Source organism: Gossypium hirsutum, chromosome A06 (assembly GCF_007990345.1).
Source record: "Gossypium hirsutum isolate 1008001.06 chromosome A06, Gossypium_hirsutum_v2.1, whole genome shotgun sequence".
Classification (NCBI taxonomy): Eukaryota; Viridiplantae; Streptophyta; class Magnoliopsida; order Malvales; family Malvaceae; genus Gossypium; species Gossypium hirsutum.
Genome location: NC_053429.1, coordinates 116,446,458 through 116,463,338, shown reverse-complemented (window position 1 = coordinate 116,463,338; position 16,881 = coordinate 116,446,458). Strand labels below are relative to the sequence as shown.

The 16,881-nt window shown below is 32.0% G+C and overlaps 2 long non-coding RNA genes and 1 pseudogene across 2 annotated transcripts; 2 read left to right on the top strand and 1 right to left on the bottom strand.

Moving 5' to 3' along the window:
- Positions 1 to 1,136: 1,136 nt before the first annotated feature.
- LOC107961980 (cytochrome P450 77A4-like) lies at positions 1,137 to 3,074 on the bottom strand (annotated as a pseudogene).
- Positions 3,075 to 5,813: 2,739 nt separating this feature from the next.
- LOC107961979 (uncharacterized) lies at positions 5,814 to 7,157 on the top strand. The gene is made up of 3 exons (XR_001701493.2): positions 5,814 to 5,860; positions 5,953 to 6,021; positions 6,443 to 7,157. It is a non-coding gene; the product is annotated as an uncharacterized lncRNA (long non-coding RNA).
- A 972-nt stretch (positions 7,158 to 8,129) lies between these two features.
- LOC121230707 (uncharacterized) lies at positions 8,130 to 9,468 on the top strand. The gene is made up of 2 exons (XR_005928835.1): positions 8,130 to 8,275; positions 9,283 to 9,468. It is a non-coding gene; the product is annotated as an uncharacterized lncRNA (long non-coding RNA).
- The last annotated feature ends 7,413 nt before the right edge of the window (positions 9,469 to 16,881 follow it).

The following is a 16,881-nucleotide window of genomic DNA, read 5'->3' as shown; positions in this document are numbered from 1 at the left end:
AACATTTTTTCTTAAAAACAACCTTTTTATTATTTTCTAACTTTTACATATTTTTATTTAAATTTCCAAAAAGTGATTTTTAAAATTTTCATCCGAATGCATTATCTTAAATGTTTTCAAATTTCCAAGAAAACAGCACCAAACAGAGCCATAGTCAAAGATGATGTTTATATTTCAATTTAGGCAACTGATTTGTACTAATTGTTTACTTATAAATTGATGAACTATAAACTGTTAAGGCATTGAGTGATTCAATGGTAAGATTTAATAGTCATTTAATTTCTTAAATTACATTAAATTCATACTTAAACAATCCTTTATCAATCTGTTTGATAAGGCTATTAAATATTAATAAAGACTGCTTAAAATATTGTCCCCACCGATTTTACCATTAATGTTCAGACAATGCTAATTTATTTGGGTACATTATTAGAAAATACTAAATAGGAAGGCTATCGCTTTACTTGCAACTCCATCTGGGAACAATTTTTTATTTTCTATTCAGAATTTAGTTATGCAAATAAAATTAAGAAATAATTTTCCATACAATATTAGGGGTGAGGACTGAGGATGAGAGAATACGGTTTCAACCCGCGTTAAATGAGTGTCTGACAAGAGTATTAACCGCCGTTCTATATAAGTTCAATAATTTATATATAAAATCAATATGCAATAAATTATTAAACACAATAATTCAAGTACATGTGTTTATTAGCAAGGCATAATGATAAATTTACATTTTAATGTTGCTTTGACCTTAATTCTTTTTTTTTAATTACTTTAACCTTTAAAATTTAGTTAATATTTTTTAAGATAAAAACCTTAACAAGATAAGTAAAATTTTAATGGTGGCTACTTGCCTAACAATACAAGTATACTTCATAAAAATTTAAATAAATCAATAAAAATAATTAAAAATTCAACAAATTTTTAATTATTTTAAAATACGCAGACGGTTGCACAAAATATGACATGAATGCCATTACTTTTTGTTTAATAATTTAATAAAGCAATTTGACTGCCAAATTATATAAAAGAGCATGGGAGAGAATTTATATCTAGAAAGAAAAACAAATTATTTACCTAATTATCAAATAAATTATCATTTTTATATATAGCCATCAATTGGTGAAGCATTAAATTAAAACTGAAAGTGATTGATAAAATGGTTGAAAATGGCATGCTTGAAATACATGAATAAACACTCAAAACAATGAAACAAAACATGTCAAAAGTATTATTAAAGTAAAAATACATATATATATATATATATATATATATAAATTGCCTAATTAAGCTTTCAATTTTCTCACCGAGGCATGATCACGGCCTTGAGAGGGTTCTTCATCACAACTGTGAAAGAATATGTCTCGGTCAAATCCGGTGGGGCACCCGGAACTGGAACCCACTTGAATGCTTGAACCATCTTTCCTATCAACAAGTTTATGTGCAAAATGCCTAGGTTCCAAGCCGGACAAATCCGTCTCCCTGCCCCAAACGGCACCATTTTCACCGCACGAGTCCCGGTGACGTCGACACCGACCCCGTCACCGTGCAAGAACCTCTCGGGTCGGAACTCACCTGGATCCGACCATATATCTGGATTCTCAGTGATCCATGCAGTGTAGAACTCGACGTGAACCCCTGCGGGGATTGTGTAGCCGCCAAGCTCAGTGTCTTTTATAGCTGCATGAGATAGGAGGAAATGGCCCGGAGGGTGTCGCCGGAGCGTTTCTTTAACGACGGCTTCGAGGTAAGGCATTTTCTCTATATCTTCTTCTTTGATATCACCATCTTTGCCTACACAATCCACGATTTCTTGGTAAAGTTTCTCTTGGATATCTTGATTCATTACCAAATTAAGCATGGCCCATTCAACTGTCGTGGTACTCGTATCGGTACCGGCACTGATCACCTCTGAACATAGGGTAACGTACTCTTCTTCCCCAACGGACCTCGGGTTGGTGGCTCTAGTCCGAAGAGTGAGTCTATATAGGCTGCACCGATTGGACTCACCATTTCTTGGTTAGGGTTTTCACCTTTCTCAACAAAAGCTCTCCGGTTCTTTATTAATGGAGCCAAGCAATCCAATTGCCTCTTTCTTAGTGCTTTGGCCTCTTTCATTTGCCGACGAAACAACGGAGTGAGGATCGGCAAGAAATCCGGTAGCTGCGGCGATGTTACCAGCATTACATCTTTGAGTATGCTTTCGATTTTCTTAATCCGTTCTTCGGAGATCTTTGCACCAAAACATAAACAGATCAAGATGCTACATATAGTGAGCCTGCAATTGCTCATTACCTCCACGAACCCATTCTCAAAAGCCTCACTTTTGATCCTTTTCATATGGTTTTCGATTGCCCATTTGCGGATCCAACTACATTGCTTCACTCTCGTAGGGGTTATAAGCTCGGTGACGAGGTTCTTGCGCAGGGTTCGCCAGAGAGGTCCGTACTCGGCGGAGTTGATAGCGCATTTTCCGACGCTAAACACGAGCCGGATCGGGGAGTCCGGTGGACGGGAAGCGAAAGTGTGGCCTTTTTGAACCAAAGCTTCATGGATGAGACTCGAATCTGTAACAATCACCATGGTCCGTTGCCCCATTCGCAAGGTGAAAATTGGACCGTATAGTTTACGTAGCTCACCTACTATAAAGACGAAATGTCGACGTTGGAGAATGATTTGGATCAGGTTTCCAACGAATGGCCAACGAGGCGGTCCTGGAGGGAGGTTCTTAGGGCCACCGCCAGTGACCGACGAGTACCGCCACCATAGACGGATGAAAATAAGTGCCAAACCGATAATGAAAAGGTCCATCAACTCCATTTTTCTCTAAACAAGGAAAAAAGGGCCCGGGGGGGGAGGAGGAAAGGGAGTGGCTAGTATGTAACAAGGGAATGAAAATTTCGTGGTAGGTTTTATAGAAGATGAAAAGAGAGTGAGGATTAAATGAAATCGTTCCACCAGCTATCCGTATATTAATTTCTTCTATCTTTTTGAATGTGAACAGATACAAGTCAAGTTAAAAGAGTCAACAGTCACTAAAATATAATATGGCAATGGCAAGTACATATTTTATAATTTTACAGCTAATTTTATCAATCAATGGCAATAGTTTATCATATATATTTGTGCACTGACAAACGGTTAAAAAAAAGCGAAAATAAATTACTTTTCTGAATATCCGAACAAAATTAATGTGAAGACGAAGATAAATGTGATAATACCAATATTTGTGCTAATTGCTCGGCCATTTAGTTGTGCAGGTGCTGATTTAGTTAGTTACTCGTTTGATCATAAATAGAGGGAATCCGATAGCAATAATGGATGGATGCCTACCTACGTGGGATGTGGGTACGTAGGCTATAAAGGGGATTAGTTGGTTTTTGGAGTTTGTTAATTAACTAATAAAGTAGGTGTTAAATATAGATAATCCTCAAAACTTAAAAATCCTAACAAGTATGTATTATAAATTTGTAATAAAGTTGGTGCATGTACATGCATTTAAGTATAGTTTGATTGCATTTACGTACATATATATATTAAAAAAAAGTTAAAATAGGGATTAGGTGGGAAAAGATTATTGGTGTGACATTGTAGGCAGTGGGTATCAGCAATGTAAGACGACAACCATTGGTGAACTTGCCTGACCTAAAATGGTAACCGGGAGTTAATGTGTAAGGGAGCTGCTTACCTGTAACTTTTAATGAACCATATGCAAAACTTTCAAGCTTTACTCATTTTATGTATTCATTTCTTATTTTCTAAAACAGTACGTAGTACTATATTTAGATATTAATGAATGTTTTGTGATAAGAAAGAAAAATTGAACTTCGGAGATATGGGACCAAAATGAAAGCACATGGCTATGCCTAGAGGTGTTCATGGGCCGGGTCGGGTTGGGTTTGAGCTGAGCTCAACTAAAAAATTATGCCTATTTATTGGGCTCCGGCCGGGCCGGGCCCAAAAAATAAGCTTAAAATTTTATCCAAGCCCGATCCGGATAAAAATACTAAAATTCGAGCCCGGTCTGGCCCGCTCGTATTAATTTTTTATATTATTTTTAAATATATATAATACATCAAAAATACAAAAAATATCAAAATAAATATTTCTCAACAAATTAAAAACAAATTTTAAAAAATATGTAGACTTAAATAACACTAAGATAATTGCAACTTAACAAGCAAATGCTTCTAAAATAATAAAAAAATTAACAAATGCCTTTCAAATAATAAGAAAATTAAAAATAAAATAAATTTTATACAATATCCAAACAATAACAACAAAATAATAGTAACATAATAGTAAAATTGTAGCAAAATAGGGAGAAAACAACAAGAAAATAACATTCAAAAATAAAAAAAATATGCAGATTTTTTTTATCCTTTAGTGATTCGGGCCGGGCCGGGCTCGGGCTAAAAATACGTTACTCGAGACTCGGCTCATTTTTTAAACAGGCCTTATTTTTTTGTCCAAGTCCATTTATCGGGCCTATATTTTTGCCCAAACCCTCTCACATTTCGGGCGGGCCTTTGGCCCGGCCCATGCACACCTCTAGCTATGCCCTCTTTATCTGCCATTTTTTTTAGGAAGTCATTCCTAATTCATTTTAAGCAAAAGGTTAAACAATTATATATATTTTTAATTAAAATTTACTTACTTCAATTATTTTTACTTATAAATCATATTTAAACTATATTCTATTATACAAAGTGGTTTAGGAAAAACTCATAACCAATCATTCACACATATATGTTTAAAACAAAACTAAATTAAAAAAAGAATAGAATAGAATTAAATTATAAAAAAATCAAATTAAATTAAATTAAAACTTTTCCAAAAAATAATTTACACTCTTTTCCTCCCCATGATTATTTCATCTATTCTAATTCCCTTTTTTTATATTGCTAGATAATATAACGTCCCAGTTTGACTATCTAATCGGCGAATAAGGATGGTACTGGAAAACAGAAAACATTTCATAAACACAAAGACATTGGTTTTGGTAGTTAAGTCAACCAATATGATTTAAATAAACAATCTTAAAATGACGTTTGGTGAAGTAATATATTTTAAAATAAAACTAAAGAAAAATAAAGATAAAATTTTCCAAACTGTCGCTCAATAGATTACAGCATGTTTGGTTCAATGTAATAGCATAGCTATTACAACCCTATTTCGTGGGCCCACCCTAAACACATGTTTGGTTTAATGGAATGCCCTAATACGGGCTTATTCCATTGCAGGTCTATGCAGTAAAATTGCCTAATTTCTATTCTGTTTCCTCACCATCGAATACTGATTCGGTGTTTAACGAGACCATCACCACAATAACTCTCCCCACTTTGCCCTCTCCCATTTTCTCACCTGAAACGCTCCCCACTTTCTCCCTCTGTTCCTTCCATATTCCTCTTTTCCAATTTTTCTGCCTCTTTTTTCTGCTTTCTTTTTCTTTCTCTCAATAGAGTTTTTCTTTTCCTCTCTTCCATTTCTTGTTTTTGATCTATAAAATTTCATCTATTGCTGGAAAGAGCAAGAGGGTTCTTAGAGGGGGAATTGAAATCTAAATCGAAAACTAAAAATGTTGAGGGTAAAATGAGTGATAAACTGGGCACGAGCTTCGATTTCAAATTGTTAATACCTCCTAAGTCATGACCCAAAGATTTCCCCTTCACCTCCTCAACATTTCGCTTCAAAATCATCCATTCGCTTCGTCGATATTTACAAGGCAATTCCTCCATCTCCCCCTTTTTAACTCTAAAATATTTGATTTTTTAAGTTATAGTTCTTTCTAACTTTTTTTCTTGTGTGTGCAGCTTGCAAGCAAGGAACAAGTCGAGAAAGAACGAGCATGACTGTAAGTTTAAGCTTTGTTTCTTTATTGAAATTTTGTTAGGTGCTCTTTTTTCCATGAAATTTAATATAAATAATTGTTTTAATTTAATTTAGGGCAGTGCTGATGAATTGAATAGAGGATATTTTGGTGATATGTCTGAGCTAAAACAACACGGTGGTAAGGTATTAACTGAAATGGCTCATGTATGTTATAATTTTGTTTTCTTCATTACATGCCATAATTTAGGTGCAAAATATTGTGAGGCTTTTGTCCTTAGATGATGATTTATTCTGATATTTTCTTCTCTCCTGTTAAATTTTACCATGTCGAAGAGATAGCTGTTTGTATGTTTTGAATGCATTCTGTTTATCTTTACATGATTCTAACAAAATAGAGACACGTACACACGAAGAGACGCACATCAGAGTGCAATTTCCGTATTCCAGTTTCTACTTTTTGTTGTAGATCATTTGATCAGGCGTGTAAATGTTTAGGCTTATAGCTTGTTTTTATTTCTAATGCATGAATTTCTCAGAAGTTTTATGTACATTGAGGCACTTTTTTTCTATATGGTTGTGTGCTTCATCTTTTCCTTTCTTACAGGGGATGAGCGATCTGCTATCTTCAATTTTGTTTGTGATGAAGGATGAGTCAGAATCATTTTGGTGTTTTGTGGCACTAATAGAATGCTTTGGGCCCAATTTTAATCGTGATTAAAACGGCATGCATTTTCAGCTTTTTGCATTATCTAAGGTCTCTCTCTCTTTCACAGACGCACACTCACACACACAAACATGCTTAAGTGATGGATTTATTATGGTTTATGTCAAAATGACCAAGACCTTTTTCCTTGTTCTAAACTTTGGGATATGACTGTTTAATGGTAATCTCATGCTTTATATAACTTCCAACAACCTTCTGCCCCTGTTGTCCTTTTTGGCATGGGGTTAAATTTTCTCCTCATCTATTGTAGAAAAGGGCAATAGTGTTTATGTTCAGAATTCTTGACCATAAGTTTCTGTATAATTAAGACCGTTTAACTTTGTAAGTGTGTCAGTTGGTCAGAGAATTCTGGCAATTGTTTTGAAGACTTCTTTAATTATTAAAATTTTTTATTCTTCTTCATCTTGTGCGGCTCCTTGAAATTTCAGCCTTTGCGTTGGTGTAAAGTTAAAAAGCAATAGTAGTATTGATATGATATGGATCCAGTTTGAGTTTGTAAAGCTTCAAACTCTAAATCAGAGTTTGTGGTGCGGCTTTTTGGGAGACTTCCATATAATGATATAGCTTGCCTCAGAACTTTTGTTTTATTGTGAAAGATTACATGTTTTGATGAGAATAGAGCATCATATTTCCCATTCTTTTCTTGAGTTAACAACTACGATATAGAAACTGGTATAATATGACCACTTTTGGTTTCATCAGTCCTTAAATAGAAGTCATCAAAGTAACGTTTCTTCTTGGAAATCTTTGGATGTCATTTGTATTCCTGGGAAGGAAACAACATAAAGTAGTTTATAACCAGCTAACCCACTTCTCCCTTGGCCATAAACAGCATAAAGAAGATTAAATGGTATCATGACACTATATTTTCTGACAAAGAATTTATAAATGGCTAAACCAAGTAAATCAATATCATGAACAGAGATTTGGTCTCTGATTTTGAATATATTTTAAAATAAAACAGTTAGTAGATAAGTATGATGATTCATCCATGGAAATTTAATTAAAGAAAATGATGAAATTGGAAGGAAAAAGATGAAAAGATGACAAATTAATAAAACAAGAAAATATCATCATTTTTTCATCATCTTTCCCAAAATTAAATCCATGGAAACCCTAGCTAAGAGAAAAGAGTTCAAACAAACTTTGTTGGCTTAATTAGGTATGTATCCTTGCCCCTTTTTAATGATTTTTACATTTCCGAGATCGTAATAGCTTAATCTAGCTATCTCGGGGATTAATTTGTAAAGTTACCAAAGTGTTAAACTTTTTATATGAATGAATATAGATGAATTATGAAATTTATGGTAGAAAATGAAAGGTTGTTAATAGATAAATAACTTTTGTAAAGGAAATTTTGATTAAATTGTGATTTAGGGACTAAATTGAGAAGATGTAAAATTTATAGAAAAATTCTAAATTTTGTGAAATACATGGGCTATAAATGTTATATGTAAAAATTAGCTAGGCTTGGAATAAGGATTAAATTGTATGAATTTCATTTTCCGAGCCTAGGGATGAAATCGTAATTAATCAAAATTATAGGGGCAAAATGGTAATTTTTGCCTTAGATGTGAATTGAATGGAATTGAATGTGAACTTTATTAAATTGAGTTATATTTACTCGTATAGATCCGGATAGATCAAATACGGAGCTAGATCGAGGTAAAAAAAAGTAACGGATTAGTAACTGTGTTTACGAACATTGTCGAGGTAAGTTCGTGTAACTAAATTGTATATTTATACGTTTGAATTAAATGTTGTGTATGTGATTTGTATAATTGTTAAGTATGAAAATAAATCACATATTCGACAATGTTTGACAAGAAATAAATCCTATTTGAGCAAATAAAATGACATGGATATAGGGTTCCCGGAGTGGTTGTGGTTTTGCATCACACCATAGCTTGCAAGAATGTCCCGTTATAGCTCACCTGAGCATCCTGATATAAGCTCTCTTGAGCTTTCCAATACACGGTTCTTCCAAATTTCTCGTTTATATGCTCCTATAAGCATTCTAATCGGTAGTGATCCTGCATGTGTTGCGGACACACTGCAGCTCTTATGAGCATCCCAATATAAGGCTATCCGGAGCTTCCTGATTAAAATCTCTTTCATGAGCTTCTTGATAATAGTTCTTCGGAGTTACCCGTTAAGCTCGCATGAACTTTCTGATTTAAGCTCTTATGAGCTTTTTTTTATTAAGTCCGGATAAGCTTCCTGTTATAAGCTCACATGAGCTTTTTGTTATTTGGCTTGGAAGATCTTACCGTTTAAATGCTAAATAAGCATTATTGAATATGAATTGACGGAATATAGTATGTACACTTTGTGTATACTAACCATGTATCCATCAATATTATATGTGGTTCAACGGGTAAAGTTATGATAAATGACAATATGAGTTTGTGATGAAAGATTATGGATATATATATTTGACTACATGAATATGACTTGTATATGAAGATTAAATATATGTTATGGAAATTATATGAATAAGCAATCTTGATTAATGATAAGTTCATACTTGTTTATTGATATTCAAGTGAAATAAATGACTAACATTTTTATAAGGATATGTGTATAGGCTATTGGCCAACTTGCTTTGAATATATTAATTATATTTACCTTAAATGCAACTAAATGGTAAGTTAACTTCCCGTTATACGAACTTACTGAGCATTAAATGCTTACTCTATTTCACTTCCTCTATTTTATAGTAATTTGGAAGCTTGTTGAATTTGGAAGCTTGGTAGAGATATCTCATACTATCCATCGGCTTGTGTCAGTATATATATATGTAGTAAACTATATTTTGGTTATAATAGCATGTATAGGCTAAATTTGGTCAATGATGGCATGTAAATATTGAGTTCAATCTAGCCATTGGCATGGCTTGTGGTTGATATAGTTTGATATATATATATATATATAAGGTCTTAATATGTTTGATATGGATTGAAATGGATGAATGATAGAAATTTACATAGGCATATTGAGGAGTGATTTGAGATAACATGATTGATGAAAAATGCATATATGTTTATATGAACAACTAGGTAAGAATGATTACTGATTTTACATAGACTTACCTGGAAGACAACATTATCACAAAATTAGCTGGAATTTAACAAGAACACAAGTGAAAGGAACTCACCAGAGATCACCAAAAAAGCTTTGCCTATTCTACGAGTTCTTTTCTTTTGCACTCGAGCCTTCTTCTGTTTCTTTAGCTAAATAACACTCTATTAAATACATAAGCAACTGAACTTTAATGTAAAAAAAAAGAATTGAAAACATGCAAATGTTAACCAGAAGGGAGTTTCCTTCCCTCCGACCTCCAGTAGAAGCCTGTATAAATGGTTCATACAACCCTATCATTCACTGGATATTAAACTAAGGAAAGATTCAAGAATTTACCAGCAATTGGCTTGAAAAAGTCAGTTACTAATCAAGTTGAAGGCTGGTACCTTCTTCATACAGCGAAGAACGCACTAGGTTTGTTCTGAAAGAACAATGATGAATAGAGAAACGAAAAATAAAGTCCTTCTCTATAGGTAACAAAGTATAATTAGGTACTTGTGACCAAAAAAACTTTTTTGGTACCAATTTGGAAAAATGGTATAGTTTAGGTACCACTTTAGGTAACGGAGTATAATTTAGGTACCACTTATGAACCAAAGAAAATGTTTGATTACTAATTTAAGAAAAAGGGTATAATTTAAGTATCATTTTGTAATTTAAGCCTAAGCAAAATAATTAAGTCATCCGCTCCTTTTTACCTAACAGGTAACAATAGAATAGCATAGCTTATTATTTTAGAAATATTTGTGAGAGTGATTGAAGAGTTTCTTTTTACAAATTGAAAAAGAAAACGAGTGGATGTTTTGCTTATCCTCTTTGTATAATTTTTTATTACTTTATTATATCCTTCTTTAATGGTGGTATTTTGTTACAGTGAAAATTTAAAATTTTAAAAATCGGATCGGTTTGTAATATTTATAGCAATAATTTTTTTTGAAAAGTATTTTTTCTTTGTGTGAGATGGATCCTAGACGCTGTTAGCTTTCAATCGAACGACCTTTTTTGCTATTTTCGTACTATGAATTATTTTAAGTGCGGGATCAAACAATCATGAATTAAACAAAGAATTAGAAACAATCTCTTACTTTTAGTAGGAAAGTAATTCTCTTTCCATAGAAACCAATATAATTGTCATTATCAGGAAATAGAATTTATACTTAAAAAATAAATTTCTCACTATTTTTGGGTAGAATAATAATATCTCAAAGTTGTATATGTTTAGTCTTACCAATGTCATCTATTTATAGAGAAAGATAGAAGAATTCTAGGTTGAATTGTAAAATACAAATAATATTATTTGATAAAAAAAATAGTCTACTAGTTTAACTAGGAAAGGAGGGGCACACACCTAGTTAAATATACTAAGTTTGTCACCCCTTATATTTATTATGAGAGGTTTTGAGCCTCTCCTATATTGGGTCTAACTATATGTGATTCCTGAACTTTTAAGCCAACATTTTATAATTTAATCCAACTCAATACATGTTGTTTCTATTTTTTTCAAAATAAATATTATTTATTAAATTAATTGATTTAGATAAATCAATTTTTCTAATTAAATAGTTTTCTCAACGCAATTATAATTCTGTTAAATTCATGACAACTTTACCATAAAAGAATCTATGAGAAATATATTTAATTTTCTTATTTAATGGATTCACAATGACTAATTAATTTAATTCTATTTTTGAATTTCAATTATTTAATTAAATAATAATTAAAAAAATTAAATTAATTCTCAAGTCATTTCCATATTTAATAGGAAAACACATTCATTTCCAAATGCAACCCATTTCTTCAACTTTATCATTTCCATCTATTTTTGTTCGTTTAATTGTTTATATAATTCATTTATGGTTTCAACAAGCTAGTAGAGGAACCGATTAGATGTATATAATTAAAGCTTAAATGATTTATAATTAAGTTCCAACTTTTCACGTATTAATCATACTTATTTAGTTACGAAGTTATTTCATTATAAAATTGTTACTGAATTCTTCCTAATTACATACATATAAATCATTTTCTAGAAACTCAATAAACCTACATTTTCTCCTCTTTTAATATGCCTATTTAACCTAACTGTTTTCTATTGCATTAATATAAAAACGTGAATTTCCCACTTTTAATATGCCTATTTAACCTAACTGTTTTCTATAGCATTAATATAAAAATGTGAATTTCCGTCTAAGAAAATGATTTTGGGGATTTGAGGGGTACTTATTTAATTTTAAAATAAATTACTTTTAACATATTTTATATTGTTTCTGAAACGATTGCCGTTATATATAAATTCAATATTAGGAAGCATAAATAAAAAAATTGCAATTGAAATTTTATTTTAAATATTAATGCCATTTCAATATATGAAACTTTTTTTTAAGCTAACAATATTAAAATATAATATTATTGATAGGGCAAACTATAAAAATAATCATTTATGTATGGTTTAAATTACATTTTGATCATAGAACTTTAATTTATTACGTTTTGATGACCGACATTGTCGATTTATAATATTTTGGTCACTGTGTTATTATCCAAGGTTAGCGGTGTAACTAAAGCGTGACATGACATAAATTATGTCGTTAAATATTGACGTGTCATTCATGTCATCCATATAAAATTTAAATACATGTTTAAAAAAAAAACTTTTTTATCTTCTTTCTACTTCATTTCCTTTTTATTTTTTCTTATACTTTCCATTCTTCTTAATTTTCCATGAACTCACCATCTCTAAAGCACACTTCTTCTCTCAAGTTTCATCCCAACTTTTTAATTGATCTGATTCAAAGAGTTGATTAAATATAAATTTTAAAAATAAATCTCATATTTTTCTTGAAACTAGAAAAATAGAAAGTAGATTTAATAAGTTTCTCATCTTCTATCAAACCAAACAAGAGGAAAACAAAATAATGGCAAATTTATCATAGCAACACAGTCACAAGCCCAACTTCTCAAAATTCCCCAATATCTAATTCAGGCAAACCTATCAAACAATGTCACCTTCACCACTACTCCTAATCTCATTCACCACACTCTATCAACATCATTCACTTATCAAATAAACCTATATTCAAATCAACTAAAAACCCAAGCAAACAACAACCGATAAGCACAAAAAAAAAAACACGTACACACATTGATCTAAATATCAGACTTCTAACAAAGAAAATGTGTCAAAAATAAGGGAGACTATCGATGCAAAAATAAAAGAGGATCAAATTCGGGTCAAACAGTTGGAGGTACTTCGGCAACTTGCTAGTCAATCCCAACGGTCAAGAAAGAGGTATTGGTGAGGAGGAGCACATATGAAAAAATTGGAGTCGAAGATCCAAGCTTGGGTAGTACAAAAGTTGGGTTTTATATTTAAGGATTTTTAGTGGGTTTTGAAGAAAAATTATTAGAGATTTGTGGAGAGGCAGTCGATGGAGCAATTCAATGTATCTTTGTTGAAGGCAACACTGATGACAACATTTGAGTAGACGACAAGTGATGATGAATGAAGCTTTGAGAGAGGGAGAGTTGGGAGAGACGAGAGAAAAATGATGAGTCGAAGAAAAAATAAGAAAAAAATGGAGAAATAAAGAAAAAGGAAATAAATGAAATAAAATGATTTTTTTAAAAAAAATATGTTTAAATTATGTGGTGATGACGTGGATGACACATCAAAATTTAACGACATAATTTATGCCATGTCAGACTTTCGTTACACCACTATTGTCAGAAAATGACACAATGATTACAATGTTACAAATCAATAACATTAATGACCAAAACATATATAAATTAAAATTTAAAAACTAAAACATAATTTAAACCATACATAAATGACTATTTTTGTATTTTACCCTCATTGATATATGTAAACATTCTTCTTTCCATTTGCAATTTACATATGATAAATTTGCTTCGAATGAATATAAAATTTTGAGTTTAATCTACACCTCATCTTGAAGTTGCTTCATAATTACAGATTCTTCATTTTATAAGTTACTGTAATGCTTAACTTCTGCTTGCAATTTCTTTTTCTTTTTCATGAAGAAAATTTGATTTATTTTGAAATGAACTTTGTAACTAATTTGTCTGCACAAATTCAAACTATTCAAGTATAATAGGGAACATCATAATGTTAGTAGAATAGAATATTTTACATACATATATAAATAGTTTTGATATCCAAACATTTTAAAAAACCTTCACTACACATTTAAATCAAAATGTATTAACTGATCAAGTCTTAACTCGATTGGTATAGATATTATTGTCAACGTAGGAGAACGTGGGTTCGAATGCACTAAAGCGTATTATCTTCCAATTTATGGATTTGGGGAGGGGTTATAGGTAATTCTAGATATTGTATAAAAAAGAGCAGATATAATTAGAACCTATAAGTTTAATTTCTTGAGGGTTGCAAATAATAAATTTAATTAAAATTTTAATAATATATACCCACTCTATTTAACAGTTACAACAAGTGATCTTAACCTCTTACACATCCCGTGATGATCCTCCCCACTTTCAAAGAAATATTACTTACTTAAACAAAAAAGTGCTAAAAACTCTTAGTATAATAACTTATACAAGTCTCTCTCTTAGATAGATTTTGGAGACTTGTTAATATAGAATATCTATAGCAATCCCATTAAAACAATAATACAATAAACAATAAAAAATAAATCAAACGTGGACTCTTGGCAACTAATCTCATTGAGTTTCAATCCAATCCAAATGTCCATGTTGTAAGTGATTGTCTCTGGTGATCTAATTTGATCCAAACTTCCATGTGAGTTTTTCGAGTAATATGACCTTTGTTGAGTATGACTCCTATTTCAGTCAAATTTGAGAAATAATCTTCCAGTTGAACTCTGTTTACTTGTTTTAATCAAACTCTGATTAGTTTAGATTATTTTATTATTATTTGACCTATGAATTTAGCTTATAAATCGGCTTTTTTACAACCTTAGAAAATAAACCCATTAGAAATTAGAACTCGTAACACTTTTAGAGAATTTTGTGTTTACATTTTGAGAGTTTTTTGTTTTCGAGTTTTTGGGGTTTAGTTTTTATCTCCATCTTTTGTACTCTTCTTTCTTTTTCCATTATAGTAAAATTATCTTTGCCTATGGTTTTTTATCCTTTTTGGAGGGGTTTTCCCACATTAAATTTGTGTGTTCAATTTCTCAATTTCTTCTACTATTTTTACTTGTGCGTTGCTTAATCGGGTTGATCCCCAACAAGTGGTATCAAAGCTAGTTCAATTTTCGTAGATCAGCCCATTCAGAGATGGCAGCAACAAGGTTTGAAATTGAGAAGTTCGATGGTGTCACAAATTTCAATTGGTGGTAAATTCAGATGATGATAATTCTAGTTCTAACTGGTTTGAAAAAGATTATTACTGGGGAAAAGCTTGAGAATCTAAATCAAACAAAATGAGAAGAGCTTGATGAAAAGGCCTTGTCTGCAATCCAATTGTGCCTCACGAATACAATATTGCAGGAGGTATTGATGGAGAAGACCTCATCTGCATTGTGGAAAAAGTTAGAAACTCTTTATGCGACTAAGTCTTTGGCTAACCAGTTAGTATTGAAACAATGTCTATTTATGTTTCACATGAATGAAGGTGAGCTTCTTAGAGATCGCATCAGTCAATTCATTACTTTTTTAAATAATTTAAAGAACGTTGAGGTTCAGATTGACGATTAAGATCAGGTTATGTTATTATTATGCTCTTTATCCCATCCATACAAATCTTTCAAGTAGACCTAATTTATGGCAGAGACAAACTCTCATTCGAAAATGTGAGGGGTTATTTGTTGAGTAGAGACAAACTCAACAATAAGTTTGGTTCGGATAACAAAGCAGATAGGCAAGCTTCTTGTTTGGTAGCATTAAAGAAGCGAGACAAAATGTGTCGCTATTGTAAGAAGTTAGGTCACGTCAAAGTAGATTGTTATAAACTGAAAAATAAAGGATTGCTGAGAGTAACGAGGAAGATGTAGCTGGTGCTAATTTGGCCGACAAAAGCGGTGATGGTTTCTTGTTAAAGCCAACGAGCAAAATCTTCGAGATTACGTCCAAGTGGATCCTAGATTCGAGATGTTCTTTCCACATGTGTCTCAATAGAGAATGGTTTTTTACATATAGTTCGGTTGAAGGTGGAGTTGTGCGCATGAGAAACTATTCATCCAGTAAGGTAATTGGTATTGGTATTGTTAAAATTAGGATGCATGATGGGACGATTAGGACACTCTCAGATGTCAAGTCTATACCTGATTTACGAAAGAATCTCATCTCCTTGAGTATTTTAGACTCGAAAGGATGCAGAATCAACATCGAGTCGAGCGACATTAAGGTATCTTGTGGAGCTCTCGTTTTGTTAAAGGATAAAAGGACCAGTAGTTTTTATATTCTGGAAGGTTCTATAGTGACCAGTGAGATTGGACGTCCCTCGTCCATTATGGAGTCGAAGTCAACTCGTTTGGAGCGGAGGCAACTTGGTCATAGGAGGGAAAAATGCATGACCGTTTCATTGAAGAGAGGTTCTCTTTTGAATGTAGGTTATGAAAAGTTAGGGCACTGTGTTCGTGAAAATTAGACCCGGGCTAGTTTTGATTTGGCAGTGTACAAGTCGAAGGCTATAAGTCTTCCAGTTTCTAAGCACAGATTCAACTCAATTAATTCCTTGCATAGTTCAAAATAGGTCCGTGGCGGGCTTTAGCAAAGATGTCGTTGTGGAAATTTGAGTTAAGGTGGAGATTTTTTCAGTATGACTCCTATTTCAGTCAAATTTGAGAAATAATCTTCCAGTTAAACTCTGTTTATTTGTTTCAATCAAACTCTAATTAGTTTAGATTATTTTATTATTATTTGACCTATGAATTTAGCCTATAAATAGGCTCTTTTACAACCTTAGAAAATACACCATTAGAGATTAGAACTCTTAACATTTTTAGAGAATTTTGTGTTTACGTTTTGAGGGTTCTTTGTTTTTGAGTTTTCGTGATTTAACACTTTTCGTTCTTTTGCCATTATAGTAAAATTATCTTTGCCCGTGGTTTTTTATCCTCTTTGGAGGGTTTTTTCACGTTAAATTTGTATGTTTAATTTCTCAATTTCTTCTGATATTTTTACTTGTTCGTTGCTTAATCGGGTTGATCCCTAACAACCGTCATTGATAGGTTAAATATCCTTCAAATAATCAAGACATCCTATTTAAATCATTTAATCAATTG